Here is a 15,869-nt window from a genome sequence, read left to right as displayed (position 1 = left end):
CCAAACAAGGAGAATGCAATATTACTCATAATTCCAACTGGACCCTTCACTGTTATTCAATTACCGGTAGTAATTTGCAAAAACTGGTAAAACTGCAAAAGAAATCTTGGAAGCTTACTGAATGAGCATTAACTGCCATCTGCTGGCCATACAAATATTAGCTTCTTTTTTAAAAATGTAGGTTGCTTTTCCATGTTAAAATACAAGATTTAAACAAAACAGAACAAATAGAAGATAGCCTCACTGGACATAAAAGTGTCTAAATTCAATAGAATATCAGTACCCTTATTAGGCTAATTTTAAAAAGTTACAAAACAATGGGCAGAACATTTGCATTTTCTAAATAATTCACTCAGCAAGGTGAGTTTTAAGGCGCAAAAAAAGAAAGGTGACATTGACACAACAGAACCTGAATTTAAGCATAGTTTTAAAATTAAATGCGGGAGAAGATTGCACAAATTTGGCTTTAACAGATGTCATTACGTGTTCTGATTGTCCCTCACAGCTTGAAAAAGGTTGTTTCCCATTTTAGAAAATGTCCAAAATTCAGAAACTATCAGTGATATGGGAGTTGTGACACTGCAACATAAATTCTGCCCTTATGTGTTTGGATGAGTTGCAATGGACATACCACAGAACAGTTTGTGTTTTATTGTCAAAATATATATTTCTGAATTGGAATTCTTTGTATCTAGTGTAGATGCCTGGGAGTCCAGCTGCTGTTGCAATTTTGTTGTTCAAATAAAATACACAGATTACTCAACAACTACAAAGAGAAAACAAGATAAATTCTTGGTTGATACTAAATTAATAAAGCTGGAGATAATTTTGATGGATATTAACATAGAACATAGAATCATAGGGCTCAAAGCAGTGGTGAAATCTTCCTTCGATCACCACCGGTTCGCTGCCCGCGCATGTGCAGCACACGCCAAAAGCACGCTGCCCGTGCATGCACAGTGCATGCCAAACGCGTGCTTCACGGGGAAAAAGAAGACTTCACTAGGTAAGTAGAACAGTGAGGGGGGGAACAGATTTAGCGATTTAGTGCGATTTAGCTTCGCTAGAAAGCAGGATATCCTTCTTTCTAGCGAAGCTAAACCACCCGGCACAGCTGATTGTCGGAAATACCGGGTTGGACAAACTGGTAGTGTTTTTAACTACTGGTTCACCCGAACCAGTAGCTAACTACCAGTTTACTCGAACTGGTAGCTTTTTTTACTACCGGTTCGCCTGAACCAGTACTTTTTATCACTACCTGTTTGCCTGAACTGCAGCAAACCGATAGCATTTCACCCTGGCTCAAAGGGACCGCAGAGGTCTTCTAGTCCAAACCCCTGCTCAAACCAGGAGCCTTACACCATCCCAGTCAAATGGTTGTCCATTCTATTTTTGAGAATCTCCAGTGATGGAGCACCCACAACTCCTGGAGGCAAGTTATTCCATTGATTAATTGTCCTCACTGTCAGAAAATTTCTCCTTACTTCAAGGTTGGATGTCTCTTTAACAAGCTTCCCAACCATTACTTCTTGTCCAGGTCTCTGGTGCTTTAGAGAACAAGTCAATCCCTCTTCTGTGTGACAGCCCCTCAAGTACTGGAAGACAGTTATCATGTCCCTTCTCCTAATCTTTCTCTTCGACATATCTAACTTCTTCAACCATTCATCATACGATGTATCCTCCAGACCCCTTATCATCTTTGTTGCGCTTCTCTGCAGACTTTTCAGGGTGGCAACATTTTTTTTTTCTATCGTGGTGACAGAACTGGATGCAATATTCCAAATGTGATCTCACTAATGCACTGTATAAACCAGTACTATAACTTCTAGTGATGTTGATGTTATCCCTCTGTTGAGGCATAATGCATTATCAGCTTGTCAAGTTTTATTAGTGAGGGCTAATATCAGACACTTACTCAGCCATGAAGCCAATATCTCTTTCCCCTAAGGATTTGAAAAATGTTGCTAGAATTGGCTATGATGAACTAGAATAAATCATTGGAGGCAAACTGTACAAGTAATCCAATCTTTTTCGGGAAAAATCCAATTTTTCCCGAACGCCATCACTCTGCTAAACAAATAAGTCCCTCAACACTGTCAAACTATTTAGTAAATCTGCACTACTATTAATCGTCTCATCGTTCCCATCACCCATCTCCTTCCAATTATGACTGTATGACTGTAACTTTGTTGCTGGTAATCCTTATGATTTATATTGATATTGATTGTTTCCTGATTGCTTATTTGTACCCTATGATTATCTTTAAGTGTTGTATCATTAAGTGTTAAATTTGTACCCTATGACTCTCATTAAGTAAATGATATTGTATTCAACATTGTAAATGTTGAACCTTGATGAAGGTATCTTTTCTTTTATGTACATTGAAAGCATATGCACTAAGACAAATTCCTTGTGTGTCCAATCACACTTGGCCAATAAAAATTCTATTCTATTCTATTCTATCTACCCACTAGAACATTCCTCTGAATTCAAGTAGAGGTTATCAAAACTTATTGCCAATATTGCAGAAAGAATTCCACTACTAATTTTGATAAAGCTCTTAATACCAAAATAATTGCCTATGTTACTTCTTAACCATGCAAGAAAATTAATGGATTCTTATAAAGTAGATCAGATCATCAATATTTTGAGTTTGTGGTCTGGTTTCAAATAAGAATCCATCATGATAGGGAGAATCCTAGATTTCAAGATACAATACAATCTAGAGCAAAGTTTAATTACTCTTTGATTTCTGATACCCTACTTCTGTTTAATAGAGTTTTCCCCTCTTTTATTTATTTTTATTTATTAAATTATTTAGCTGTCTATCTTATCATGAGATTTTAATTCACCTGTTCTGTCCCCCCACCTCAGTCTGGGAGGCACGTGAAATGACTCAATTAGCCAGCAATTTAGTCCATGGCAGCTATCAGCTCTGGCAGCAAACCAGCGAGCGTCTGCCAAGGTTTTCTTTTATCTTCCTTGATGCCGGCGTGTCAACCAGGAAGTCAGGAACAAACAGCAATCCAAGCCAAATGCTCAGTCAAATAGTTCACCTCAATTTTCCTACAGTCAGTATGATTTGTCCGTCACGAAGTAGTAGAGCAGCCCCTCCTGCTTTTATACCCTGTGGGGTGTGGCTCCATGACTCAGCACTTTCTAGGCCTGTTCCACCCCTTCTTCTGTTGTTCCTGCCTCTCTTGTCTATGAAACATGGGATCTAACCAGAACTGATTGTCCACAGCTGGGTCTGGAAGCATTGCCTGGGCAGGGGGGAGATACAGGAGACAGAGGCCTCATTACTTCCTCCACCTGGCCTGCCTCTGGCTCCTGGAGCTGAGCCAGAGAGGCCGGCCCTGCGGAGGGGAGCCCTGACGGCCCTTCCCCCCCAATCTCTGAGTCACTCTCTGGCAGGGGGCCAGGCCCGGGGGGGGCTGGAGCCACAACATCACATGTGGGATTAAAAGGCTCAAACCACCTATTTTCTTAGATAGCACAAAGAATATTTTAAAAACCTTTTCTTTTTCAGACAAGAACTTTACTGTACATGTAGAAGAAAAAAAAGGAGAAAGAAAAAAAATGATGAAAGAAGGTCAACCACAAAATGCTCTTGATAAACAACTTGTACTATTTTGTCATAATGCTGCATTTTCCTTTATATAAGAAAAGCATTATTTTAATATTGTTCTTAAATGGCACTCTGAGGTATATATGTATGTATGAATGAAGTATGTACATTATACCATTATCCTGCTGGTATATAGTAAATCATTTAAACCCAGCCCCTCATCTACACATAGCATATCTTGGTTGCAAAGCTCTAGATGACCAGTAGACATATTAAAGAGATACAGAAAACTCTTTGAAGGGTATGTGACACAGAGAAAAACCAGAGGTTTGATCTCATCATTGTGACCACCATCTGGAATTTTTTGACCACACTGTGTACACACCTGATCTTTATGCTGACATTAATTACCATTATCTCATCAGCATCCTAGATTTAAGATGCTTAATCAACCTCCCATAATAAAAGTCTATAAATTGGCAGTTGCATAGTAAAAGCTCTTTTGAAAACCCATCTTGCTTAGGAAAAATCAAAACCCTTTTACTCAGATTTTTACTCAGAAATACCGGATTTGAGGCAGTTTTCTTGGCAAGATTTATCAAAAGTGGTTTGCTATTGCCTTCTTTCTAGGACTGAGAGAAAATGATTGGGCCAGTTTGTTGCCAAGGTGGGACTTGAACTCCCAATTTCTAGCCTGATATCTTACCTGCTACAGCAATCAATTCTCTCAATGGAAACATAAAAAAGACATATTTGCCATTCATTGTATCATAGCCCAAAGAACCCATTTCTCAAAACTATAATATAATGGATGGCAAATATGTCTCTTTGAAGATTTCCATTGTCTTCTTAGTTTCCCAAACTATTATATCATATTACATATATATCCTATTGTAGGAAGTTAGCACCAACCCCTCTCCTAGAAAAATGAAATATTCTAGGAAATATTAAAAAGACAGAATATTTCCCCTAAAAGAGAAATAGAAATCTCAAGACCGAAACTCAGTGCCAGTTCCCTGCCCCCCAGCAGATACTTTGGTTATTTACAACACAAAAGGCTGTGCCAGCTTATCTACAACACAAAAGACCTTCACACTCAGGACATAATAGGATTAGCCCTCTACCCATCTTACCACATGGCACCTGGGAAGATTACATCACCCAGCAAGATTCAACCAAGCATAGGAGTCTGACAACCAATCAGGATACATTTTTTTGCCACAGGAACAGGAAGCAAGTTCAAAGCCCAACAGAGGGTATAAATCTCTCTCCCTCTCTCACCCATGTGCTCTTTTTGCCCAAGACCTCAAACCATGTGGTCCTGTCCACCATTAAACCATCTTTCCAAGCAGTCTCCATGTTTCCAGTGTCTTTCTTCCCACTTGGAACTAAACCCAGATGGATATTTCTTCTAACACCATCAAAAAGAGCCCCTCAATATAGTGGTTTTCTTAAATCTTTGCATTTCAAGACACAGTAATATACCTGTCATACAGGATAAAGTTTGTATTACAAGAGGGGGAAACTACTTTAGGCAACTGTGAAATGGAAAGGAACCACAAACTGATATATTATCAGCTATTTATTTATTATTTATTTATTTATTTATTTATTTTGTCACAACATCATACAAAAAGATTATATAGTATATACACATATAAACATATATAGGAAGAAGAAAAGAAAAACAATAGGACAGGAACGGTAGGCACGTTTGAGTGCTTATGCACGCCCCTTATGGTCCTCTTAGGAATGGGGTGAGGTCAATAGTAGAAAGTAACTCCCTTGTGACCTTGGCTAAACTAAAAGAAAGAGTATTGATAATCTTAGTAGGGCTAAGAAAACAATTCCATCATTCTTCTTCCTGTAAAGCAGGGTTCCTAAACTTTTTGCCATCACACTCCCTTTAATGTAATCTTAATGTACGCACTTCCCCTAAGAATCCAAACACTAAAATAAACACAAATGAACAATGGAAACAGTACAATGAAACGTTATTTTTAATAAAAATATTTTTTTAAAAATAAAGTTCATCACCCTTCCTTGGACTCTGTCTGAACCTCCCCAAGAGAGGTACATCTCCGTGTAGGAAAGCCTGCTTTAAGGTTGCCAAAAATACCTTTAAAATGCATTTGTAAACTCTTCAGATAGTCTTGCTGAGAAAAAGTTTAAAGAGGAAGTACAGCAGAGGGACAAATGAAAAGGCTGGGTGGCTTAATCAGTTTCTGAAATATTGTTACTCATCCATCCATGTGGCTTTCTTACAGCAGAAACTAGAATTAGCTCAATTAAAGCTTAGGTGCATAAGACTATGAAAATGTCAGGCAGCAGTTAGGTGACAGGAAAGGTATAAATGGCCTGATGGAGCAGCAGTTGCAAATAACTACCTGGCATAAACAGTGAGAATGGCTAATGGCTAATTATGTCCCAGACATTGCAGCTATCTGATCCTGAAGCCATTAAGAGATAAGAGACAATACTGTATATGCCAACAATATTCATTGTCCGTTAAAATGGAGTCTTGCACTGAGGTGAGTGAATTTACAGAAATGCATTATTTTTCATAAAATGCACATTCGTATTTGGTAAGCCTATTTTTTAAAACTGCCATTCAGAAATCACCATGGTATTTCAGTACCCTGAACCTGCTTTTAGGAGAGGTTTACAGATACATAAATTTAAATTTATGTAAACGTACATAAAATGAACCTGTTTGATGCAGGGTTAATGCACCAGGCTAGAAACCAGGAGACCATGAGTTTTAGTCATGCCTTAGGCATAATTCCAGATGTGTGCCTTTGGACTCTCCCTCAGCCCTAGGCAGAAGGCAATGGCAAGCCACTTCCAAAAATCTTAACCAAAAGATTCTGGACAGCAAGGAGAAGTCCAGACAGTTGCCAGGAGAACACCGAGTTGAAAGCACCAAACACAACTTCATAGGAAGTATCTAAATCAAGATAAATGTTACCGTTTATATGCTCTGCAATGCATGCCAAGCTGAATAAAATATTGATTGTGGGATTTTATTATTGCCATATTGTATCATGCCAAGAAAATCACATTATTTATAAGCATTAGTTACAATACATATGCAGAAGATAACACATAAAATTACTCAAGCATTTGGAATTTCACTCCAAGATGATACTGAAATTGCCATACAGCAGAGAAGAAGGGAGGGAAGGAGGGACAGTAATAATCCCGAGAGGTGGCATGTGGCAAAGAAGGGACTTAGGGGTTTTTTAAAATCATTTTTTAAAGGGTTTTTAAGGGGAGGGAGGGTTAGAATGGGTTTTGGGGGAAATCTGTCAGGGATGTGGCTGGACCCTGCGAAGGCTCGCAGTATAGTTGCCGTAGGTTCAGAGGCGAAGGAGGAGGCTGAGCTCGATTCTATGAGGGCTATCCCATCAGCATGGTAAATGGGAGGGGCAGATATGGCGGAAGCGGGGGCCCGCATCATGTTCAGGAAGTGTGTGCTCGCTGTTTGCGAGCGATCGCGCGCTCCGGTCCCTCTGACTTTTCCCGTTCCCCGAGTGGCTGGAATCCCCAGAGCCTGGACCTTCGGCTGATGTTACATAATGCCAGGTCCATGGTGAATAAAGCCCCCCTTATTTTCGATCTTATACAAGAGGGGGGTGCAGACCTGATGGGCATTTCGGAGACCTGGTTGGGCACGAAAGGGGGGGTGCCCCTGGTTGAAATGTGCCCACCGTGCTTTCATGCATTTCATCAGCCGAGGGCCCAAGGTAGGGGTGGGGGGGGTGGCGGTTATTATTAACGAGGGTCTGGGACCGAGGGAGGTCACTGTACTACAGATAGCCGGTTTTTATTTATTTATTTATTTTTCAAATTTATATACCGCCCTATCTCCCTAAGGACTCAGGGCAGTTCACAAGCAGTTAAAATACATATAAATACAGATTAAAAACGACAATTAAAAAACTTATTCTATTGCCAAATTTAAAAATAGTATAAATAATAAAAACCCCTTAAAACCCATAACTTTAAAATCTAATCCAGTCCCGCGCAGATGAATAAGTGTGTTTTAAGCTCGCGACGAAAGGTTCGGAGATCCGGAAGTTGACGAAGTCCTGGAGGGAGTTCGCTCCAGAGGGTGGGAGCCCCCACAGAGAAGGCCCTTCCCCTGGGTGTCGCCAGACAGCACTGCCTAGCTGACGGCACCCTGAGGAGTCCCTCTCTGTGAGAGCGCACAGGTCGGTGAGAGGTATTTGGTACCAGTAGGCGGTCCCGTTGTGAGTCTCTCTTTGTGAAGTGGGGTCAGGGGATGCAGGGGGGCTTGCTGATTACATACCTGGCTCCTTGAGGTGTGACAGCAGCCCTGCCCGAGCTGCTGGATGTGATAGCCAGGATGGCAGTTGATACCCCCAGACTTATGGTTATGGGGGATTTCAACCTCCCATCGGTCGGTGAAGCATCAGCGGTGGCTCGGGAGTTCATGGCTTCCATGACGGACTTGGACCTGACCCAGTTAGTTAATGGTCCCACTCACATCGGGGGAAACACTCTGGATCTGATTTTTGTCTCTGGACAGTGGTTGAATGATCTAGAATTAGGGGATTTAGTTATCAAACCCCTGTCATGATTTGATCATTTGCTCCTTTGACTCGACTTCCGAACCGCCATCCCACACCGCAGGGAGACGGGGCCGATTCGTTGGTTCCGTCCCAGGTGCCTGATGGACCCAGAGAGGTTTCTGACGGAGTTTGGGCCATTTCCTGAGGATCTAGCTCACGGCTCGGCTGAAGAACTAGTTACCGCCTGGGAAAGGGCGGTGGCAGGGGCTTTGGACCGCGTTGTGCCTTTGTGGCCTCTGACCCGGCGCCGATCTTGACTGGCTCCTTGGTATTCTGAGGAGCTGAGAGAGATGAAGCGCCGAAAAAGATGCCTAGAGAGTGGATGGATGGCCAGCTGTTCTGAATCTGTCCGAACACAAGTAAGGTCTTATATTCAGACCTACCTAGTGGCGATAAGAACAGCAAAACGTGAGTATTTTTCCGCTCTTATTGCATCGGCAGATAACTGCCCAATCTCTCCCTCCTTCATCAGGGAGCTCGGGAGGACCCCTTGCAAGGGCGTGCTGAGGATTTCGGACAATATCTGCATGATAAAATCGCTCAGATCCGAGATAGTTTGGACTCAGATTGGGTAGATTCAGACGGGATGACGGAGGTAGATCTGAAGGATATTATCTGGGAAGAGTTCGATACTGTGGCTCCCGAGGACATGGACAGGATACTAGGGAGGCTGAATGCGACCACATGTTTATTGGACCCATATCCCTCCTGGCTGGTACTGGCCACACAGGAGGTTACATGAGGCTGGCTTCAGGGAATTGTCAACGCTTCTTTGATGGAGCGTGTCTTCCCTACCGCCTTGAAAGAGGCGGTGGTGAGGCCCCTCCTCAAGAAGTCCTCCCTAGATCCAGCTGTTTTATCGAACTATCATCCCGTCTCCAACCTTCGTTTTGTGGCGAAGGTTGTTGAGAGTGTGGTGGCGCGACAGCTCCCCCAGTACCTGGATGAAACTGTCTATCTTGACCCATTCCAATCCGGCTTCCAGCCTGGGTACAGCACAGAGATGGCATTGGTCGCGTTGGTAGATGATCTCTGGAGGGCTTGGGACAGGGGTTATTCCTCTGCCCTGGTCCTATTAGATCTCTCAGTGGCTTTTGATACCATCGACCATGGTATCTTGCTGCGACAGCTGGAGGGTTTAGGAGTGGGGGGCACCGTTTTTCGGTGGTTCTCCTCCTATCTTTCTGACCGGTCGCAGACAGTGTTGGCAGGAGGGCAGAGATCGGCAGGGGTCGGTTCTCTCACCTCTTCTGTTCAACATCTACATGAAGCCGCTAGCTGAGATCATTCGTGGTTTTGGGGTGCAATGTCATCTGTACCCTGATGATACTCAGCTGTACATTTCCACCCCTAACCACCCCAATGAGGCCGTTGAAGTGATGTCCCGGTGTCTGGAGGCCGTGCGGGTCTGGATGGGGAAGAACAGGTTTGACTCAACCCTTCCAAGACTGAGTGGCTGTGGATGCCGGCATCCCGATACAGCCAGCTGACTCCATCGCTGACTGTTGGGGGCAAGTCATTGGCCCCTATGGAGAGAGTCCGCAACTTAGGCATCCTCCTGGATGTACGGCTGTCCTTAGAAGAGCATATGACGGCTGTCGCCAGGGGAGCTTTTTATCAGGTTCGCCTGGTATGCCAGTTACGTCCCTTCCTAGACCGGGATTCCCTATGCACGGTCACTCACGCCCTCGTCACTTCCCGCCTGGACTACTGTAATGCTCTCTACATGGGGCTCCCCTTGAAGAGCACCCCTTGAAGAGCACCCTTGAAGAGCACCCGGAAGCTCCAACTGGTCCAGAATGCAGCTGCGCGGGTAATAGAGGGAGCAACTCGAGGCTCCCATGTAACACCTCTCCTGCACAAGCTGCACTGGCTTCCGGTGGTCTTCCGGGTGCAATTCAAGGTGTTGGTTACCACCTTTAAAGCGCTCCATGGCATAGGACCGGGTTATTTACGGGACCGCCTGCTGCCACCAATTGCCTCCCATTGACCTGTGTGCTCCCATAGGGAGGGTCTCCTCAGGGTGCCATCAGTCAAACAATGTCGACTGGTGACCCCCAGGGGGCGGGCCTTCTCTGTGGGGGCGCCTGCCCTGTGGAATGAGCTGCCTCCGGGGAGACGTCAATTCCTTGACCTCCGGACCTTCCGACGCGAACTAAAGACCTTTTTGTTTTATCGCGCAGGGCTGGCGATAATGTAATTTTAACATAGGTTTTATTATGGTTTTATTATAGTTTTAAATTTTTGTTTCAGCTTAATTGAATTAGATTTTTAAAATGCTTTTAATTTTTTGTGTAGTCTGTTTTTATTTGGCTGTAAACGGCCCTGAGTCCTTCGGGAGAAGGGCGGTATATAAATTAAATAAATAAATAAATAAATAATTTTTTTAAAAAAACAGGCTTATGGTATGCAACCTCTGGGAATCAAGAATTACACTCATCTTTAGGACAAAATGGGTAGTTAAAATTATACTAAATTACTTTTTAAACACTGAAATGATTATGATATACAAAGGATTCTTGGTGGGAATACAAAAACCAGAAGCATCTTTTAAGATTAAAAGTAGAACCAGCTCCATCAGAAGAAAGATTTTAAGAGAGAATGCAGGATGAGAAAGGATGTCACGTCTTCTCTGAGTCATTCTCTGAGAGCCTCCTGTAGTTGGGTGACCAATAAATTTAAGTAAATAAACAAACTTTTCCAGAATGGATAATGCATTTTATCAAGAAATATACCGTACAAACAATGCATGTAATAAGTTGAAAGCTAAAAAGGACACTGTAAATGTCTAGCTATATTTGTCTATATTAATTAGTTTCCACACAGCAACAAGTTCATATTCTGGCTGGTATGTATACTCTAATCTCATGAACAAAGACAAGTTTCTCATTCCCAAATCGATAAATTGGGCTCAGGAAAGAGCATTTAAGTGAAATCTGGGTATTTCTGTATCTGTATAAAGTTAAAAACAGAGATGACAGTTCTTTGAAAGAGATCTGTTAAGTCAGAAAGAACAATGCAGCAATAATTTATGGAGAGGGGGGGGGAAAAGTGCACATGAATATGTTTCATAGATCAGGAAACCTTGTGACGCACTTTTTGCCTGCCTAGAAAAAGTGCTTTAAAGTCCATTCAAATTTCTGAGCCTGTCTCCATGGCAAAGAGATTATATTCACAAGAATATCCTATTAGCATATAAAAAGCAATCAAATGGTCTGACTTCACAGAATCATAGAACTGTAAAAGACACTGGTATGCCTCTTGTTTAATGCAGGACAGAACTACCTTATCTCTAAAGGATAAGTATTCACTTTCTGTTTATGTACTTCCAATAAGGAAATGATGCTATATGTCTATTTGGCAACTCTTCTCCTAATATTTAGTGGAAAGCTGCTTTGGTATTTCAACATTTAGTTCTAGTCTTGCTTCCAATTGTAGAAGATTCCTGAGTATAACATGGACAGCCAAGAAAACAAATGTATGGATCATAGACCAAATCAATTCAGAGTTGTCATTAGAGGCACACGTTATTAGACTTAAATCATCCTACTTTGGACATCATAGGCCTGTGATGGCGAATCTGTGACACACAGGTGGCACACAGCGCCCTCTCTGATGGCACGCGAGCCGTCACCCGAGTTCAGCTCTGCTACCGATGCACGCACGCCTCCCACCAGCCAGCTGGTCTTCGGGGCTCTGCCACAGAAGCACGGGCGCATGGCACATGCGGGGGGTGTGCGCATACATGGGGGGCAGGGCGCATGTGGGGGGCATGTGTGCTTTTGGGGGGGAAGGGCACATGCAAGGAGCCATGCATGCATGCGTGGGAGCAGGGCGCTTGTGGAGGGCATGCGTGCATGCACAAGGCAGGGTGCGTGTGGGGGGCATGCATGCATTCGTGGAGTGTGTGCAAGGGGCAGGTGCACGTGTGGGCCGCACGCAGTTTGTATGCGCATGTGCAGGATGCATGCACAGGAGGTTCAGGGCGCATGTGCAGGGGCCACACACACATTGCAATTTGGGTGTTTGGGAGCACACACATTCATGTGCACATATACTTTGGGCAATCAGTCTGGAAAAGGTTAGCCATCACTGTCATAGGCAAAGATCCAGGTCTCTGGAGAAGATTTTAATGTTGAGAATGGTAGAAGGAAAGAGAAGAAGAGAACAACAGCAAAGTGGCTGGACACAGTTTCAGTGATGATGATGCTCCATTGGGAGTCTTGAAAGGCCAGATTAGGGATAGGACATCTATGTGGTTGCTAGGAATCGAAAAACACTTGGTAGCACGTAATCATCAATCAGTCTTGTTTCTAGAGCAACACATAACAAGCACCTTCCACCATTCAATCACAAGCCTTCAGATAATTGGATCACTATCATATTTTATCAGTCACTCCTTCGTTAATCTACTGCCTCACCCAATGTAGTTTCAAGAGCCTTCATCATCTTCGTCATGCTGTTTTACAGTACTGTATGTTGCCGTATGCTAATCTATTTCTAAAAGCAGCACCAAGAACTAAATATAGTAATCCATATATGGTCCAATCCATAAAAAATTAACTCCACTACTATTTCTCAAAATTCTGCCATTAATTGTTTTTACAATGCCTGGCTGCATTGCTACACACCTAAATTGAATTCATATGCACTGCTTCCAATTATGGTTTGTCTGTTTTTTAATTTTCTGACCTGCCCCACTTTCACCTACCACGGGTACAATCTAGCCACACGATATTGCAATGATATTGCCCTTAGTTTTGTTTTAACCCAAAAGCAGCTGGGCAGCCTTAAATTATTCTAGATGCATCTGTATTAAAGTACTGTAGGTAAGGCACACACGCATCCCAGCCAACACCATCCAGTTGCAGCAGCAAACTATATAAAATCTGATGCACTTCAGTATCCATTTATTCAAGAAGTGGTGATGTTAGGTGACGGGTGGCAAATGGGATCAGCTGGTTGTTTACTGACAGTTCAGGCTGATGCAAGCACACTCCCTTGCCAACAGTCCAGTGGTGAAATTCAATTTTTTTTACTACCAGTTCTGTGGGCGTGGCTTGGTGGGTGTGCAGGGGAAGGATACTGCAAAATCTCCATTCCTTCCCCACTCCAGGGGAAGGATACTGCAAAATCTCCATTCCTTCCCCACTCCAGGGAAGGATACTGCAAAATCTCCATTCCCTCCCCACTCCAGGGAAAGGAACTGCAAAATCTCCATTCCTTCCCCACTCCAGGGGAAGGATACTGCAAAATCTCCATTCACACCCCACTCCAGGGGAAGGATATTACAAAATCTCCATTACCACATTAGTCCAAGGGAAGGATACTGCAAAATCTCCATTCCCAACCTACTCCAGGGGAAGGATATTGCAAAATCTTCATTCCCACCCCCCCGGGGCCAGCCAGATTTACCGGTTCTCCAAACTACTCAAAATTTCCACTACCAATTCTCCAGAACCTGTCAGAACCTGCTAGATTTCACCCTTGCTACAGTCCCTGGTCAGCCTCATTTGTTACCTCCTGTTCTCTTCTATGATTTTAGGCAATTTCTGGCTGCCAAACTTTGAAACTGAGAGCCAATTTGGTGGAGTGGTTAAAGTACCAGGTTAGAAACTGGGACACTCTCAGTTCTAGTCCCACCTTAGGCACTAAGCCATTTGGGTGACCTTGGGCCAATTACTCTCCTGTTGGAAGAAATATCCTTCTGGGATCAGTTCCAAGTGGGGGGAAAGACACTGGATTCATGGAAGTTGCTTGGAAAAAAGGTTTATTGATGAACAGGACCACATGGCTTGAGTTCCTGAGCAGAAAAGGCCGAGATGCTGAGAGTGCCTTGATTTTATGCCCTCTGTTGGGCTTTGAATTTGAGCTTGTATTCTGATTGATTGTCAGACTCCCATGGGGCCATGCAGGGACAAGTTTGTAGGTTGTCTTTTGAGTTCCAAACTTGGTTGAGCCTTGCTGGATGATGACGTAATCTTCCCAGGTGCCATGTGGCGAGTTCTTTTGCTAGATGGGTGGAGGGCTAATCCTACCTTTGTTGGATATTGGGTGAGGGCATTTTCCTATGAATAGATCTGGCTATCGCTTTATCTCTTAAGTGTGGGCATCTGCTGTGGCTATTGAGGATGGTGGGTGCTATTAAGAGTGAATCTGTTTCCTGCCTAAAACATGTTTCTCCATTTCTCATCCAGGGAAATATAATATTCTTTCTTTTTTAATATTTCCTAGAATATTTCATTTTCCTAGGAGAGGGTGGGTGCTAACTTCCTACAAACCCTAGGAACCAAGCAATGGAAAACCACTTCTGAAAAACCTTTCAGAATTAGTGGGCTCAAAACCTTCTTTAGTGTCTCCTCTTGAGACAGTAAGTTACCTGCCAGGCTCAGCTACCCCTGAATATATTAAAACAGAGAAACATTAAAAATGATTCATTTAACTAAGAGTTCAAGGATATAGTATTGTATAGGATTACCATATTTGAGCTACAAACTCTGGTTACCAGATGGAGCAGCGGTTCTCAACCTTTGGGTCACGACCCCGTTGGGGGTCGAATGACGATTTGTCAGGGGTCGCCTAAGACCATCGGAAATATGGGAAGTATACTTGCAAGTTGAAGAATCGCGAATTTGGCTTCAGGCGCGATGAATTAAAAAAGAGAGAAATCTTTGCTCTGATGTCTCCCTCTCAAGCCAGCTGCAATCACTCCCAATCGCTAGCCTAATCTGGCTTCAGGCGCGATAAACTTAATAGGGGAGGAGTCTCTGCTTTAATGCCTCCAATCTCAAGGCAATCGCAAGCAGTTCAGATCGCTAGCCAATACGGCTTCAGGCGCAATAAATTCAAAAAAACACTTTGCCGCTTTTTTCCCCTTCTGCAGCTGCTGAGGCACGCTGAGATCACTGCCTAAAAAAAAAATAATTTTACGGTTGGGGTTGCCACATCATGGGGAATTGTATTAAAGGTGTCGCAGTACTATAAAGGTTGAGAACCACTGAGATGGAGGGAAATAAGTAACATGGCTGCAGAGCTCTTTGTTGGCATCTAGTGGTCATCTGAAAGTGTGTCTCCATATGTGTTTTCAAATCATCCATTGTACAAATAGTCCTTGATTTACAAGTTAGTTTAGTTGTTCAGTTACAACGGCACTGAAATATGTGACTCTTTTTCAAAGTTACGACCTTTGCAGCAGCCCCATGATGGTTCATATTTATGACCATTGTTATATCCCAAGGTCATGTGATCACCATTTGTGAACTTCTGACAAGAAAAGTCAATATCGAAACCAGATTCACTTTAACAACCAGGTTACTAACTTAGAAACTGCAGTGATTCTTCTAACAACTGTGGCAAGAAAGGTCATAAAATGGGGAAAATTCAGTTAACAAATATCTCACTTAATGACAGAAATTTTGGGCTCAATTGTGGTCGTAAGTCGAGGAGTACCCATATAGTGAGACTGCAATTTTATCCTTGCTCCATGCTAGTTTTCTTTTTCCTGCTAGTAAGGAAAATATGCATTGGAGACTGGGTTGGGTGGTTTTTAGTTTCATTTAAAAGTAATTATTGTTATCTTCTATGATTAAATATCCAATGTAACTATAATGAGAAAACACTGAATATATTAAATATCAGCAGGAACATCAGATGCAATTATAATATCCTTCTGTTTTAATATCATATTAAATAATAAATCTGGTAGG

The sequence above is a fragment of the Ahaetulla prasina genome, chromosome 3 (assembly GCF_028640845.1).
Source record: "Ahaetulla prasina isolate Xishuangbanna chromosome 3, ASM2864084v1, whole genome shotgun sequence".
Taxonomy (NCBI): Eukaryota; Metazoa; Chordata; class Lepidosauria; order Squamata; family Colubridae; genus Ahaetulla; species Ahaetulla prasina.
The sequence above is the reverse complement of the archived record's forward strand: the minus strand, read 5'-3'. Positions refer to the sequence as shown.